The sequence below is a fragment of the Ursus americanus genome, chromosome 11 (genome assembly GCF_024610735.1).
Source record: "Ursus americanus isolate L20-20 chromosome 11, mUrsAme1.1.p, whole genome shotgun sequence".
In the NCBI taxonomy this organism is placed as follows: domain Eukaryota; kingdom Metazoa; phylum Chordata; class Mammalia; order Carnivora; family Ursidae; genus Ursus; species Ursus americanus.
Genome location: NC_142137.1, coordinates 3,577,342 through 3,594,353, shown reverse-complemented (window position 1 = coordinate 3,594,353; position 17,012 = coordinate 3,577,342).

The following is a 17,012-nucleotide window of genomic DNA, read 5'->3' as shown; positions in this document are numbered from 1 at the left end:
TAACCCTAACAAGTACCCTAACCCGTACCCTAAATTAACCCTAAACCCTGACCTTAACCCCTACCCTAACTCGTACCATACCCATACCCTAACCCTACCCGTACCCTAACCCTAACCCGTACCCTAACTGTAACCCTAAACCCTAAACAGTAACCCATACCCTAACCCTAACCAGTACCTTTACCTTAACCTTAACCCATACCCTAACCTGTACCATAACCCATACCCTAACCCGTGCCCTATCCCTAACCCGGACCCTAACCCATACCTAACCCTAACCTGTACCCTAACCCGTACGCTAACCCATACCCTAACCCTAAACCGTACCCTAACCCTATCCCTAACCCAGTCCCGAACCCTAAACCTAAACCATAACCTAACCTGTACCATAACCTAAACTGTACCCTAACCCTAAACCGTACCCTAACCCTAACCCATACCCTAAACTGTACCCAAATTGGTAGGCCAACACTTACCCTAAACCGTATCCTAACCCGTACCCTAAAACGTACCCAATTGCTTACCCTAACCCGTACCCTAACCCTAACCCGTACCCTATACCTAACCCGTACTCCAACCCTAACCCTAACCCTAAACCCAAACCCTAAACCCTAACACGTACCCTAAACCCTAAACCCTGACCTTAACCCATACCCTAACTCGTACCATAACCCGTAACCTAACCCTACCCGTACCTTAACCCTAACCCGTACCCTAACTGTAACCCTAAACCCTAAACAGTAACCTGTACCCTAACCCTAACCAGTACCTTTACCTTAACCTTAACCCATACCCTAACCTGTACCATACCCTAACCTGTACCCTAACCCATAACCTCCAACCTGTAACCCCTAAACCCAAACCTAACCCATACCCTCTCCTTACCCTATCCCTAAACCCTACCCTCACCCATACCCTAACCGTAACCCATACCCTAACCTTAACCCGTACCCTAATCCGTACCCTAACCCCAGGGATTGGGTACACCTGAGCCCCACCACGGGTCTCAGCCTGCCACCCCTCAGGAAACCATGCCCCTTGGGGCACCACAGAGCATCCCCTGCAGGAGAACTGGTAGGGCCCCCCTGAGGCCCCAGCGATCCTCGGTGACCCCCTACACCCCAACCCTGAGGCCCACGATAATCCAGCCCCACGCCTTCCCTTCAGCTTGCCACTGAGCTCGTGGCAGAGCCGGCAGATCAGGCCTGCCGGGTTCCTGAGGCCTACACCTGACCCTAGTTCGGCTGGATAGGGCCCCTCCCCTGGGGCCCGGTGCTGCAGCCCCAGGGACTGGGGACACCTGAGCCCCAATGCAGGACAAAGCCTGCCAGCCCTCAGGAAACCGTGCCCCTTGGGAGGCTGGAGAGCATTCAGGGCGGGAGAAACAGGAGGGCCCCCAGAGCCCCCGGCAAACTTCGGCGATCCCTAAACCCACCCTTGAAGCCCATGCTCACCCCACCCTGCACCCTCACCTCAGCCCGCGGCGGAGCTCGCCACATACTGGGCAGATCTGGCCTGCGGGGTTCCTGGGCCCCAACCCTAACCCTAGTTCATCTGTGGAGGGGCCCCTCCCCAGGAGCCTGGAGCCGCAGCCGCAGGGATTCGGGACACCTGAGCCCCACAGCAGGACTCAGTCTGCCACCCCGCAGGAAACTGTGCACCTTGGGAGGCCATAGAGCATTCAGGGCGGGAGAACCAGGAGGGCCCTCCTTAGCCAAAAGCGAACTTCAGCGGCCACCCACACCCCAACACTGAGGCCCACACTCACCCTCCCCACAGCCTCACCTCAGCCCGTGTAGCTCGCCATACGGCCAGCAGATCGGGCCTGCGGGAATCCTGGGACCTAACGCTAGCCCTAGGTTGGCCGCAGGTTTGGGGGTCTCCCCAGGAGCCTTACACCGCAGACCCGGGGAAGTGGGATATCTGTGCCCCACTGCAGGACTCAGCTTGCCACCCGACAGGAAACCGTGCCCCTTGGGCCTCTACGGAGCCTACAGGGCACGAGAACTTGGGGAGGCCCCCGGAGCCCACCCTACCTTTGGCAGCGCCCCGTTCCCCAACCCTGAGGACCATTCTCACCCTCCCCCATGGCCTCCTCTCAGCCGTCCACAGAGCTCACCGCACAGCCTAAAGATTGTACCTGCTGGGCTCCTGGACCCTAACCCTTACCCTAGGTTGGCCACAGAGGGGTCCCTCCCTAGGGTCCTGGCACCAAACTCCGGGGGATTGGGGACACCCAAGCCCCACTGTAGGACTCAGCCTGCAGCCCACAGGAAACTGCACCATTTGGGGAACAACAGAGCATTCAGGGCAAGAGAATTGGGGAACCCCCTGAGAGCCCCTTCTGGTGAACCCCGACCTTTGTGGGCCCTTCCGGATGAAACCCCAAGGCCCACACTCACCCGCCCTTGTGCCCTCATCTCACTCAGCCTGGGAGTTCTCTGAGCACTGGGCAGGTCGGACCTGCTGTCTCTTGAGGCCTAACCTAACCCTGGGTCCTCTGCTGAGGGTCCTTCCCCGTTTGCCTGCCTCCAAGGCACCAGGCATTGGGCTCACCTCTGCACAACTAGAGGACTCAGCCTGCCCCACAGCAGGAAACTGTCCATTTGGGGCTGCAGTAAGGATTCATAGGAAAATCAGAGGGCCTCCCTCAGCCCATCCCAGGCAACCCCCACTTTCAGAGATCTCCCCGGATCCAATTAGTAGATTCACACTGACCTTTAAACTTGCTCTCCACGGAGATCTTTTGAAATTCTCCACACTTCCAACTGATGGCATCATCCAGCTTCAGAGACTTACCCAGCTTTAGGTCTTGAGATGGATTAAAATGGGAAGTCATTTCACTGATGACGACGTACTGGTGATCAAAAGATACATGCATAAATGCTTCATATCACTTGGCTTCAGGGAAATGCAAATCTAAACCCCTATAGATGCCATATCACACGAGGCCGAATATCTAAAAATAAGAAGACATGAAACTATACATGTTGGAGAGGATGTGGAGAAACGGGAACCCTCTTACACCCCTGTACGAATGCAGTCCGGTACAGCCACTCTTGAAAATGGTACGGAGTTTCCTCAAGAAGTTATAAATAAAGCTACCCTATGTCCCAGCAATTGCACTACTGGGTATTTACCCCAAAGAGACAGAGGTAGTGAAGATGGGACACATGCACCCCAGTGTTCATAGCAGCAATATCCATAATAGACAAACTGTGGAAGGAGTGCAGATGAGCATGGATAGATGAATGGATAATGAAGATGTGGATCATATATATAATGGAATATTACTCAGCCATCAGAAAGGATGAATACTTACCATCACACCGACCTGGGTGGAGCTGGAGGGTATTATGCTAAGTGGAATAAGTCAATGAAAGAAAGACAATGATCATATGTTTTCACTCCTATGTGGAATATCAGAAACAAGGAAGACCATAGGGGAAGGAAGGGAAAATAGAATGGGAAGTAATCAGAGAGGGAGAAAACCCATGATGGACTCTTAACTATTGCAAGAAACTGATGATTGTTGGAGGAGAAGTTGGGGGGGGTAACTGGGTGAGTAGCATTAAGGAGGTCACACGATACAATGAGCACTGGGTGTTACACAAGACTGAAAATTTATTGAAGACTACATCTGAAACGAATGATGTACTGTAAGTTGGCTAATTGAATTTAAATTAAAGAATAAAGGACCTCGAATAAACAATCCTAAACATTTGTATGGATCCACTAAAGATTCCGAACAGCCAGTGCAATGTGGAAAAGAAAAACAAAGCTGGAGGACTCACAATTTCAGATTTCAGCTTATACTACAAAGCTGCAGTCATCCTAACAAGAGAGTACGGCACAAAAATAGACACAGCGACCAAAGGAACAGGATACAAGTTCAGACAGAAACCCACAATTATGTGGTCCATGAATCTTATACAAAGCAAGCAACGATATCAAAAGGGAAACGGACAGTCTCTACAACAAATGGTGTTGGGAAAACTAGACAGCTATGCACAAAAGAATGAAATTAGACTGCTTTCTTACACAATACAGACAAACACAAAACAGTTTCAAGACCTCAATATGAGACCTGAATCCGTAAAAATCCTACAGGAGGGAAGACAGTAACTTCTTGACATGGACCATACCAACGTTTTTCTAGACTGTGTCCTGAGGCAAAGGAAATGAAAGCAAAAATAAACTATTGGGAATACAGCAAAATAAAATGTTTCCCCACGGCAGAAGAACAATGAAAACGTAAAAATAATAAGACAACCTACTCAAAGGGAGAAGATATTTGCAAAGATCATATGCAATAAAGGGATAGCGTCCAAAACATATACAACTGATACTACTCGACCCCCCAAAAACAAATAATCCAGTTAAAAAATAGGCAGAAGACATGGACAGACATTTCTCCAAAGAAGAAATACAAATGGCCAACAGTCCCGTGAAAAGATGTTCACCATCACCCATCATCAGGAATATGTAAATCCAAAGGACAATGAGGTAATATCTCAAACCTGTCAGAATGGCTAACATCAAAAGCACAACAAAGAGCAGCTGTTGGGAGGATGTGGATAAAGGGGAATCCTCGCGAACTGTGGGTGGGAATGCAAACTGTGGTGGCCACGGTGGAAAACCATATGAAGGTTCCTCAAAAAATTAAATATAGAACTATCCTACAATCCAGCAATCACACTACTCGTATTTACCCAAAGAATAGGAAAACAGTAACTTAAAAGGATACATGCACCCCTATGTTTCTTGCACCATTATTTACAATATCACAATATGGAAGCAACCGAAGTGTGTAGAAAAATTGACAAATAAGATGATAGATGTGTGTATTCACACACACACACACACACACACACACACACACACACACAAACACACAATGGAGTATTACCTTGAAAAAGAATTAAACATTGCCATTTGCAGACACATGGATGGAGCTAGAGAGTATTATCCTAACTAAAATCAGTCAGTCAGAGAAAGACAAATCCCATACGATGTCACTCTAATGGGGAATTTAAAAAACAAACAAAAATAAATAAATAAAAGAGAAAAAGGAGACACACCAAAATACACACTCTTATCAATAGAGAACAAACGGATGGTTACCAGAGAGGAGGTGAATAGAGGGAGGAGTGAAATAGATGAAGGGGATTAAGAGGACGCTTTTCTTGATGACCACCGAGTAATATATAGAATTACTGAATCACTCTATTGTACACCTGAAACGAATGTAACACTGTATGTTAGCTCTACTGGTATTAAAATAAATTTTAAACAAGATTTTTCTTTCAGGAACCTCTTTGAAAAAGCTTTTCCTGTGCAATGTGCATAAGCCCTACTTGGGAGGATTCACTCTACAATAATTATTCACTCCATACCTCAAATTCAGATTTCCCTGAGTTCTTACTGTGGATTCCAGCCCACGGGAGCCATGGTCCTTTTCAGTCCAGGCTCACCACCTATGCATTCAAGATTGGAAGTAGAGACACATGTCACTTCACAGTCCAGAAAGCTATTATTGTTTCTGTTTCAGTGTGAGAGAGTCACAGACTTTGGGAAAGGTTTCAGAACAGGTTTATTATGGATCTTGGATCTCTACTTCAATGTTCATTGCCTGGATCCATCTGGCTAATAGGTTCCCTGTGGATGGGCTTGCTTCCAAGCACATACATGGAAGATGCAAAGGTGGGTGGGCTTGGTGCGGGACAGGAAGAAGATCAAAAACAGACAAGGGTCCGGCCCCTCCCCTGATCCAGGAACTGCTATGGGAGAGGGTACGGGAGGTGGAATCCATGCAAAACTCCAAGGTCACCAGCTGAACACAGGAGGCATAGGTCAAGGGATCTGGAGATGCAGGGGTTGAAGGCTGCTCTGAGCTACCTCTGGGAGGAAGGGAGGGAAGGAATGAGAAGGAGACACTGCCTGCCCCTGGCCCATGCCAGCTGCCCACCAACACACATCAGTCTATGAGCTGACACATCCTGGGCTCAGGATGGGCTGGCTCAGGTTCCTCAATCCTCACTGGGACAGCTGGCCCCAGGGCTCAGAGACATGCTGAGGGAGATGAGAGGGAAAGCTGCCCCACCCAGGTCATCCCCTCCTTGAGCAGACAGCCCTTCAGAATTGCTAAAAAAAAAAAAAAAAAAAAAAAAAAAAAAAAAAACACTAACGGGGTTGAAAGACATGCCATGGATGAACTAAGGCATAGAGATATGTAAAATAACATTCATTTTTAAGTTCAAAGCTGTCAGCTCAGAAAGTGGGGATAGCTTCCCTGAAGAAGACTGAGGGGAGGGCAGGCCATGCTGAAAAGGGAGACATGGCTTTCCTGATTGGGGACCTGCAACCCCCTTCCAGGGCAGGGAATCATCCTCGCATCACACGAGATCCATGGAAGTGTTCCATCAGGGCCAGATATTTGTCTCAAGAAGGCTTCCCTGGCATCGGACTGCACAGGGCACCAGGGACGAGGGCCAGATGGAGGACGGACAATACCCCGGAGGCCATGGGGCAAGAGCAGAGGCACATGACCTTGAAGATGATGAAGAAAAGCAGGAGGTGGCAGCATGGAGCTGGCCCGAAAGTACCATGGGAGCAGTGCCCACAGTTACACTGACTGGGTGCCTTCTGTGCCTGGTGTGGATGACTTCAGTGGGCTCCAGACTAGTCCTGACCACAAGTCTAGGAAGTGTGCACCACACCCGGCCTCCTCTCCCCTTACAGCTGCTAGGAATCACGGTCACAGACCCTGGTCAGCTTTCGTGGAAACCACGGAGTGGCTCCCCCGCACGCTGCATCTCTGGTGGTGGTCCAGTGAGACCCTCGTGCCTGGCCAGACACTGATGTCTACCTGTCTCCACACAAATCCACAGACAGGAGGGTGTCCCTGAATTCCACAGCACCTGATGAGACAGATCCACAGAACCCAACACCCAGTGGGTCACTCGGGACCTCACCTATGGTCATGGAGCTCACCATACCTTATTTCTGTCACTTCCCACAGAAATCCTGTTTCTGATCCCCCACAATACCATACATCCTGGTTGCTGACCTTGGGTCATGCCATGATCCAACATGGCACCTTTCTTTAAGTGAAGGCTAGGCCTACACCTCCTAGAAAATATTTCTAATGAAGTACAAGTCCATCAGGACTATGGTGTGAACGGTAGCACAGAGCATGCATGGTAGTAGTCAGTAATTCTAACAAGGGTTATCCCCACCCCCCATCTCATAAAACCTTCCTCCTGCCCACTGAACTCATGGTCTGCCCTCAGAAAACCCTCCAGGAAACAAACCTTTCATCTGAATGCTCTCTTCACCTTCTGCTTCAAATCTTATCCAACCACAATGATATGAAACTAGAAATCAGTCGCAAGAAAAAAATGGGACTGTCAAAAATAGGTGGAGATTTTTGTGGCCTGGGGGCTCAGTCATTAAGGATCTGCTTTCAGCTCAGGTCGTGATCCCAGGATCCTGGTATCTAGCCCCGAATCAGGCTCCTTGCTCAGTGGGAAGCCCGCTTCGCCCTCTCCCACCCCGGTGCTTTCGTTCCCTCTCTCGCTGTCTCACTCTCTGTGAGATACTTAAATAATCTTAAAAAATATGTGGAGATTTAACAACATGCTACTGAACAACCAACAGTCAAAGAAGAAATCAAAAAATTTTTAGAAGTACCATGACACTGATGCAAAAGACAACCTACAAAAACTTATGGGATGCAGCAAAAGTAGCTTTATGGGGGACATTCATAGAAATTCAAGTCTTCATCAATCCATGAGAATGCTCTCCAATAAACAACCTGATTTATGTGGTAAAGAATTGGAAAAAAAACAACCAACAAAGCCCCAAATTAGTAGAAATAAGGAAATAACAAAAAGGAATGCATAAATAAATCCAACGGAGACTAAAAAAAAAAAATGAAAATGAGAGCTGCCTTTTTTGGAAAGATAAACAAACTGACAAACTTAGCTAGACTCACCAAGAAAGACAGAGGACTCGAATACAATCAGGAAAATAAGATAATGGATTCCTGTCTCATATCAAAATCAAAATAACTCTTCAACTTTGGACACAACAACTTCTTGCAAGCCACGTCTCTAAAGGCAAAGGAAATAAAAGCAAAAATGAACTATTGGCACTTCATCAGGATAAAAAGCTTCTGCTCGGCAAAGCAAACAATCAACAAAACAAAAGGCAACCTATGGAATTGAAGAAGATATCTGCAAATGATATTACAGATAAAGGGCTGGTATCCAAGATCTATAAAGAACTCCTCAAACTCGACACCCAAAAAATGGGCAGAAGACACAAAGAGATACTTCTCCAGAGAAGACATACAAATGGCCAACAGACACATGAAAAAATGCTCCACATCAATTGCCATCAGGCAAATACAAATCAAAACGACAATGAAATACCACCATACACCAGTTAGAATGGTTAAAATTAACAAGGCAGGGGGCACCTGGGTGGCACAGCAGTTTAGCCTCTGCCTTCGGCTCAGGTCGTGATCCTGGCATTATGGGATCGAGCCCCACAACAGGCTCCTCCGCTGTGAGCCTGCTTCTTCCTCTCCCACTCCCCCTGCTTGTGTTCCCTCTCTCGTTGGCTGTCTCTATCTCTGTTGAATAAATAAATAAATTCTTTAATAAAAAGGAGGGCACTTGTCATAATGAGCACTAGGTGTTATATGCAAACAATGAATCATGGAACACTACATCAAAAACAAATGAAGTACTGTAGGGTGAATAACAATTTAAACAAAAAGCGAAAGATATGAAATCCATACAGGAAAACTGGCACAATTTGCAAATGACATGAAATCCCGAAAGATTCCACACACACAAAAAAAAAAAAACTGTTAGAATAAAAAAATTCAAGAAAGCTGCAGGATATAAAGTCAATATGCAGAGACCTGTTGTCATTATTTTTTTCAAATTTTATTTATTTATTTGACAGGAAGAGAAAAAGCACGAGCAGTGGGAGTGTCAGAAAGAGGGAAAAGCAGACCCTCGCTAAGCAGGGAGCCCAACACGGGCCTCGATCCCAGAACTCTGGGATCATGACCTGAGCTGAAGGTAGACCCTTCACTTAGGGAGCCACCCAGATGACCCAACTTCTTGCATTTCTGTATACTGATGACACACTTTCGCAAAGAGAAATTAAAAAAGGAACGCCATTTACAATTCCATAAAAAAATCTAGGAATAAAAGTAACCAAGAATGAGAAAGACATAATACACTCAACACATGGCTGAAAAGAAATGAAAAATATGTGTGTTGAGGGGGGCAGAATGTATCCAAATCAAAGATTTGGAAGGCAACACAAACAAATGGAAGCATACGCCATGCTCCTTAACTGGAAGAGTTAATTATGTGAACATGTCCATCGTACCCAAAGCAATCGACAGATGTGATGAAATGCCTATCTGAATTCCAGTGTCTTTATTCGAGGAAATAGAAAACATTCCTCAAACTTGTATGGAATCACAAAAGACACCAAATCCGCAAAGCAACCTGGAGAAAGAAAGGTGCAGTCAACACACTCCTGGATTTCAAGCTGGATTATAAAGCTGTTGTCATCAAAACAGGATGGTACTGGCATAAACACATACACCAGGTCAGTGGAACAGTACGGAAAGCTCACAAACTTACCCACACGTAGATGATCCTAACTTACGACACAGCAGCAGAAGATATGCCATGAGGGAAGGACTGTCTCTTCAGTGAGCGGTAACAGGCAAACTGGACACTAAATGCAGAAGAATATAACTGGGTCACTTTCTTACACCACACACAAAATTTTTAATGGACGAATGATTTGAACATAAGACCTGAATCCATAAACCTTCAAGAAGACACAGGTACTAAGTCTCTCGACGTTGGTTTTGGCAAAGAGTCTTCAGATCGGACACCAAATGCAAGGGCAACAAAAGCAAAAATAAACAAGTGGAACAACATCAAACTGAAATCTTCCACACGGCAAAAGAAACCATCAAAAACTTAAAAGGCCACTGACCCAATAAGAAAAAAATATCTGTGAATCATATGTGTGAGAAGAGGCTAATATCCAAAATACACACAACACTCCTACAAATCAAAACAAAAAAAAACTATATAATAAAATGGGAGGAATATGTGAATAGATACTTTCCAAAGATGGCACACAGGTGCCAACAGACAGAAAAAGTTGTTCCACATCACTAATCATCGTCAGGGAAACATCAGTCAAACCCACAATCGGCTATCCTCTCACAACTGTTGGAAGAGCAATTGTCCCAGAGACAGACACCAGGTGGGGTCAAGGGTGTGCAGACGAGGAAACACTGTGCACTGTTGGTGGGTATGGAAATTGGTGCAGCCACTATGACAAACAGTATGGAGGTTCCTGAAAAAATAAATACAACTACCCTATGACCCAGTAATGGCTCTACTGAGTATTGATTTGAAGAACACAAAAATGCTGCCTCAAAAAGACAGATGCACTCCCACGTTCACTGCAGCATTATTCACAAGAAGCAGACATGGAAACACAGACCTTGGGGGCCTTATTCCAAGTAATTCAGACACAGAAAGACCAATACCAGATGCTCTCATGTACATTCCACGTGGAATAAACAAATACTGAATGCATAGATACTGAGAACAGGTTGGTAGGTGCCAGATTCAGGGATATGGTGGTAGAAACGGGTGAAGAGGGTCAAAGTCTCAATGCTTGAGTGAGAAAATCCTATAGTCATGAAATGTTCTGTCAGGCATGGAGACTAAAACTAATCCCGCAGCATGGGGTATAGGTTTCCCCGCTCTTTGAAAGTACAGGGCTTCTGAGAATCCTTGCACAGCAGAAATGGTGTCAAGAAGGAATGGCCATTAATTTACACGGAACAATTAGACAGTGTGCTCAGACTCCAAAATTCCTTCTCTTTGGCTTTTCTTAGGCCTCAGCACACAAGTTTCTAACGGAGGCCCAGCATAAATGAAGATGAAGCACAGCAGAGGCTCACAGACACAATTCAAAGTGCTAGTGGCTGGATGCGGAGAGCGGTTCCCAGAGGAAGGAGCTGGTTGGGGTGCACGCCGCCTCTGTCGTGCTTCTCCCCAAAACAGATGCTGAATGCGATTCTCACTGTTCAACTTTTTTCATAAGAGGGAAATCCTCTTCAGTTGTCTTCCTCTTACTGAGGCTGGGTAATAACGTAGTTCTTTAAAGAAAGCCCAGTGTCTTACTGTGAACGTTTAAAAAGTGGGGGATACTTGTACCTGAGCATTGATGAGGGAGGAGATGTGAAAGGTCCTCCCAGACACAAACCTCAGCAGATCCACTGGGAAAGGCACCTTCCTCAGCATGCAGAACACGGACTACCTCCTACCCCCCGAGAAACCCTCTCCTTCCTCTCGATCAGGACAACCCACAACACCTGAGAGTTACCCCAATTCCTCTGTTCTCCTACTCCTAATAGCTAACCCATCAGCAAATCCTGTGAGCTCCATCTTCAAAATGGACCCAGAAGAGGTCTAACCACTCCATCCAAGGCCACCTGTCCGGTCCACAGTGCCTGAGTTCCTGGAAAAGCTTCGTCATTGACCTGCCTTGCCATCTTCAACACTCTGTCATCTGTTCTCAACACTGTAGCCAGGATGGCCCAGTGAAACAGGGTCTCATGGGGTTATAGCCGTGGAATAGCTTTCTGTCACCCTCTTTCACCTCTCTGAGCTCATGTCCTAAGCTGTCTCCTGTGGCCACAGGGCCTTCTTGCTGCTCCTGGACATAACTGGAATTCTCCTGCCCCAGAGCCTTTGCACATGGTTTCCCTTCTGTTCAGAATGCTCTTGATGTGTTCTCACTCACCTTCGGAGAAGTCTGAATTGGAGTGACAGGGACAGAAGATGAGGCTGTGTGTGTTGGGTGAGGCTGGTGGCCCAGAAGAAGGTTCTCTGCCAGCTCTCTCCCTGTGCCTCACTTGTCCTCAGCCAGGAACTTGCACACAGCCATCACCTGTCACAACTCTCACCCAGGAGACCCACAGCCACCCCTGGAGCCCACCCTGCCCACACCCTACTGAAGAATGCATTCAGCTCTCCTCTGGGACCCATGTCAGTTTACCCAGACCTGGAACTCCCCTGCCTACTGCAAAGCTCCCAGATTCCTGCTCTTCTTCCAAAATCACACTGGTGCAAGGCTTTCATGAGAAAGATATAACGCTAACTAATGAAAGGTTCACACCTACTTTCTCCTTCTGTTGCCTTTCTCTCCACCTTCTTTCTTACCTGTGCAAACTGTAACATATCAGTGGAACATGAACATGCTCTGAGATCTGAATCTTTCATTGCAGCTTTCTGAGGACTCCTTATGTGATAAGAAACTAGTGTATCCTACAACAGGGTGTTTTACATCTATCCTCTATAGAATAGTACAGCCCAAATCACTACAATTTTACCTCACTCTTCATGAAGCAGAACACTTTTTCCTTTCTTCTTTTACTTAAATTCCAGGTAGTTCACATGCCATGGAATACTCGCTTCAGGGGTAGGATTTAGTGATTCCTCATCTGCATACAGTACCCGGTGCTCATCACAAGTGCCCTCCTTAATACCCCTCACCCATTTAACTCTTCCACCCACGCCACTGTCCTGCAGCAACACTCAGATTGTTCTCCAAGGTTGAGTCTATTTCCTTGTTTGCCTCTCTCATCACCCCTCAACTCTGTTCATCTATTTTCTTTCTGAAATTTCACATGTGTGAGACATAGGGTATTTGTCTTTCCTCACTGATTTTGCTTAGCTTAATACACTCTAGATCCATCCACATCCTTGCAAATGGTAAGATTTCATTCTTTTTGAAGCTGGGTCATATTCCATTATATATATATATATGTATCCCACATATGCTTTATCCATTAATCAGTGCATGGACTTTGGGATTCTCTCCATAGTTTGGCTACTGTGAACATTGGTGCTATAAACATCATGGTGCATGTTCCCCCTTTTAATCTGCATTTCTGTATCCTTTGGGTAAATACCTAGGAGAGCAATTGCTGGATCATGTGGTTGTTCAATGTTTAACTTTTTGAGGAACCCCCACACTGTTTCCCAGACTGGCTGCACCACTTTGCATTGCCACCAACAGGATGGGAGGGTTCCCCTTTAAGCAGAACATTATCTGCTGGCAATTTCATAAGAGGAAACAAAACCTCTGGGAGATGCACCCAGGGTCAGGCAAGCAGTTGCAGACTTCACCCCAACGCTCCTGACGCCAAGCCCCTTGAAGCCACCAGCATGCCACTATCCAAAAGAATTCCCAGGCTCTCCTTCTGACTCCACCACCAAAGAAACTACAGAGAGAATATGGCACCTCAAAATATCGAGATAATACATTTAGTAAAACTAGAAAGTCAAGCTCAACTTTTAAACAGGAACAGGCCGCTTTGGAATATTTTGAATTTTCCCTCCACCCTAATTTTAACTCTTCTGATGAATAAACTAATCAATGATGAAACATCACCTTTGTCAAATGACATCATCCAAGTCTGTATCAGATGACAAAAAGCCACCTAACCCTAGATGCTGGCCACTCAACCATATCTTAGGCCCAATTGAATAAACACTGTTAGATGAAGGAACAAATTAGATGTTACAAACAGGCACAGAGTGAATCTCACCTTCCCTTTCTAATAAAAGAGGGTTCTTAGGAAACAGATGGTCAAAATACATGTGTAAGCAATAAATGGACAGAGAAATTGTGATCCCCTGCAAAGTTCTACCTGCAGGGAAACTAAGTAATTCTTGCACCAAACCCAGAATGTGGATAGCTACTCCAATTTTACTTTGTGGCTCAACTAGAGAAAAGAGAAAAGCCCAGGAGGTTTTGGGATAATGAGAGGTTTTACCTCCAGCCCTGACATAGTTAGGACATTTTGCCAAACATACCTGAGCTTTCTCTGAACACTGGCGTCCTGTGACAAGCTGCCTTGCTGACTGCAATGCTGACGTTCAAAACCTCGGGTGTCTTGGAGACAGAGCAGAGAAGTGCTGTCAGCTGGGGAGAAGAAGGCACCTCTGACCTAAAGCCTGCACACCTGCTTTGGTTTCTGGGTGAAGGGGCAACACATACTTGTTGTTTAGCAGTAATTATCTTCATTCTCAATAGACCAATGACCTTGCCTTTTCTGGAAAGCTGACTTACTCTTCTAAAGAAACCCTCAATTCATCTATTCCCAATAAAACTAGAGTGGAACATTTATTTCTCACTTAAATAGAAAACACTATTATTTTCGACATTGCATGAATGAACTTTTAAAAACATTTTAGAGAGAATGGAAGAGAACTTTATTCAAACCCAAGTCAGGACAACTGTCTGGGAGACACAATCTTCACAAAGAAGGGAGTGCTCCGGGGAAGGAACATTTGGGCAGGCTTATATATTTTGTTCTGTTTTGTTTTACATACAGAGTTACACACTACAATGAGGATCTTCTTAGATCCAGAAAGTGACAGATTCTTTCTTATGTTTTCCGTATGTACATGTCAGTATGACCTTAATCTTATGGGAGCCAAAGATGTTCTTTATTTTTTCTTATCTTTATGTTGGCATTTTTTGGTTATTGTTTTCTCCTGGAAGCAGATGTACAACATGTGCTTGGGGCAGAAATAGGGCCCATGCTTTGAGGTTTTTGCCCAGTCATTTTGAGCTGGTAAAATGTTAAAGGATAGCTTCCCTGGGAGCTCAGGATCAGGGGCCACAGATGATATAAGCTAAAAAATTCTTTTATCATTATAATTACTCCTAAATGCAGGAATTTGAGACAAAAGCACCTTTCACAAGAGTACCAAGAAATCAAAATGATACCCACGAAAGGCTGCCTGCTCCATGGTCAGTACAGGTAACAGAAGTGTTCACAGTCTCTGGACTCCTGCCCTTCTCCTGCCCAAATCGCTGAAGCACACAGACCACTTAAAATCAGAATTGTTTAACTGCTAGACACCTTAGAGATGTCTGGCACCATTCCCTTGGACTGCAGAATAAAACACAGTAGCTCATTGTCACAAACTAATTTCAACATGAAGTGCCCCCTGGATGCCCTAAGTTCTTTCTCTGCAAATGTTGACTAATGTAAGTCACAGTCATACCATATAAACACTACGATGGCTGGGAAGTCATCGTAGGTAAGGGAATATTTTAGCCATGTTTATAAGCATTGGCTCACGTTGTAGAACAGGCTGAGCTGAGTGTTTTTAAACACTATTTCAGACCTGTTTTACAGCACCCTCTGAACATACCAGAGCCTGAATGGACTAAAAAAGATAGTTGGTTTCAGTAACTTTAATACCAGAAAAATATTATACTGTCTCTATTCCTAAGGATCTTTGAGTATCTTACCCAGAGGTCCTCCACTGAGATAATGATCTTAATGATCACCATGGGCAGAGGTGAAAAGGCCCGCTGAATTCCTTCCAGTTGTCCACATGACAAGAAAATCCTGATACTTGATAGGTTTCCAGATCGAGAGGACCAGAGATAAGAGGGAAATAGTACCCTCCATGGAACAACAAGGGATTTGGAGTCAATTTGGGGATCCCACTTAGGTTTCTGACACTAAAATCCTCTGTGACTCATATCATCTGAGTCCCTGTCTAACCACCTGAACATGTGCCTAAAAATATCTACACCCTAGTTTGAAGTTTAAGAGGCAGAATGCTACAAAGAGCCAGTATGATGTCTCTCAAGAACAGGTGCTCAGGAAGCCATAATTGCTATTGGGTCTATTTCTTTTCCAGAAGAAAGAACACATGTTGAATCCATATTTCGAAAAGATGACTCACCAGATGATTTTCAAACCTGAAGGAAGGCCAAGAAGTCACTCTTGTGTCATAGTTCACTCAGAAATCATGTTGTTGGACTGGTGAGGATGATACGATAGCAACGTCATCACTAAGAGTGGGGAGCTTCTAATTTCCATATGGCCATGTTGACCCCCTTAGCTCAGAGCCACCAGAAAGGGCAGCTGGGGAGGGGGCACCATCATCACTATGAGTGGGAGGCTTCCCATTTCCATATGGCCATGTTGATCCCCTTAGATCAGGTCCACCAGAAAGGACAGCTGAGGGGGACCACAGGCCAAGGCTGCCAGGTGTGGCTGGGGCAGGCAGAACTCTGACTTAAGGCTCAACTCCTGTCTAGGTTATTATAATGCTCTTCACAAAGAAAGTGCCATTGTGTGTGAGCCCTCATGTACAAAAGGTTCAGAATTTCCATTGAGATTCCCTCTCTGACCTTTAGGATATGTAGCAAAGTTCCATTTAATTTTTAAACATTGAAGGACTTCCTGGTTTTCTTTTCGCTATGACTGTGGCTCAATTCCCCTGTGGTCTAAGAATAGAATCTAGTTAATTTCAGGGTTTAACATTTGTAGCCTTGATTCGTGGCCCCACCTATCATCTATTTGGGTAAAGAGTCTATGACCACTTGAAAATAATGTATTCTGCACTTATTATGGAATGTTCCCTATATGTCAATTAGGTCACATTTGTTACCAATGTTTTGACTGCTTTTTCTGTCAGATATTGAGAAAGGTATATTAAAATCTTCAAACAATGCTGCTCTACTCAACGTTGCATTGGAGAATTTACCAGTGTTAGAAAGCAAGAGAAACAAAAAGTATAAGAATTGAGGGGATAATTTGACTATTCACAGATAATACGATTGTGTACATAGAAAATCCAAAACAGTCTATAAATAACCTATTAAATTCAAAATGCAATTTATAAATTTGAGATGGATTGTGCTTCCCATTGGACAGTTTCTGAAAGAAAACGTAGAACCTGTCAATCTTGGGGTAGGACATAGGGTGCACTAACCATTTAAAAGAATTCAGTGAGACTTCATAAAAATGTGACATTTCTCCTTATCTTATGACCATATGAAAATGAAAAAGTGAACCGCAGGCTGGGAAGTAAAGATTTGCCATACACACACTGACAAAGACTTGTCCATAAAGA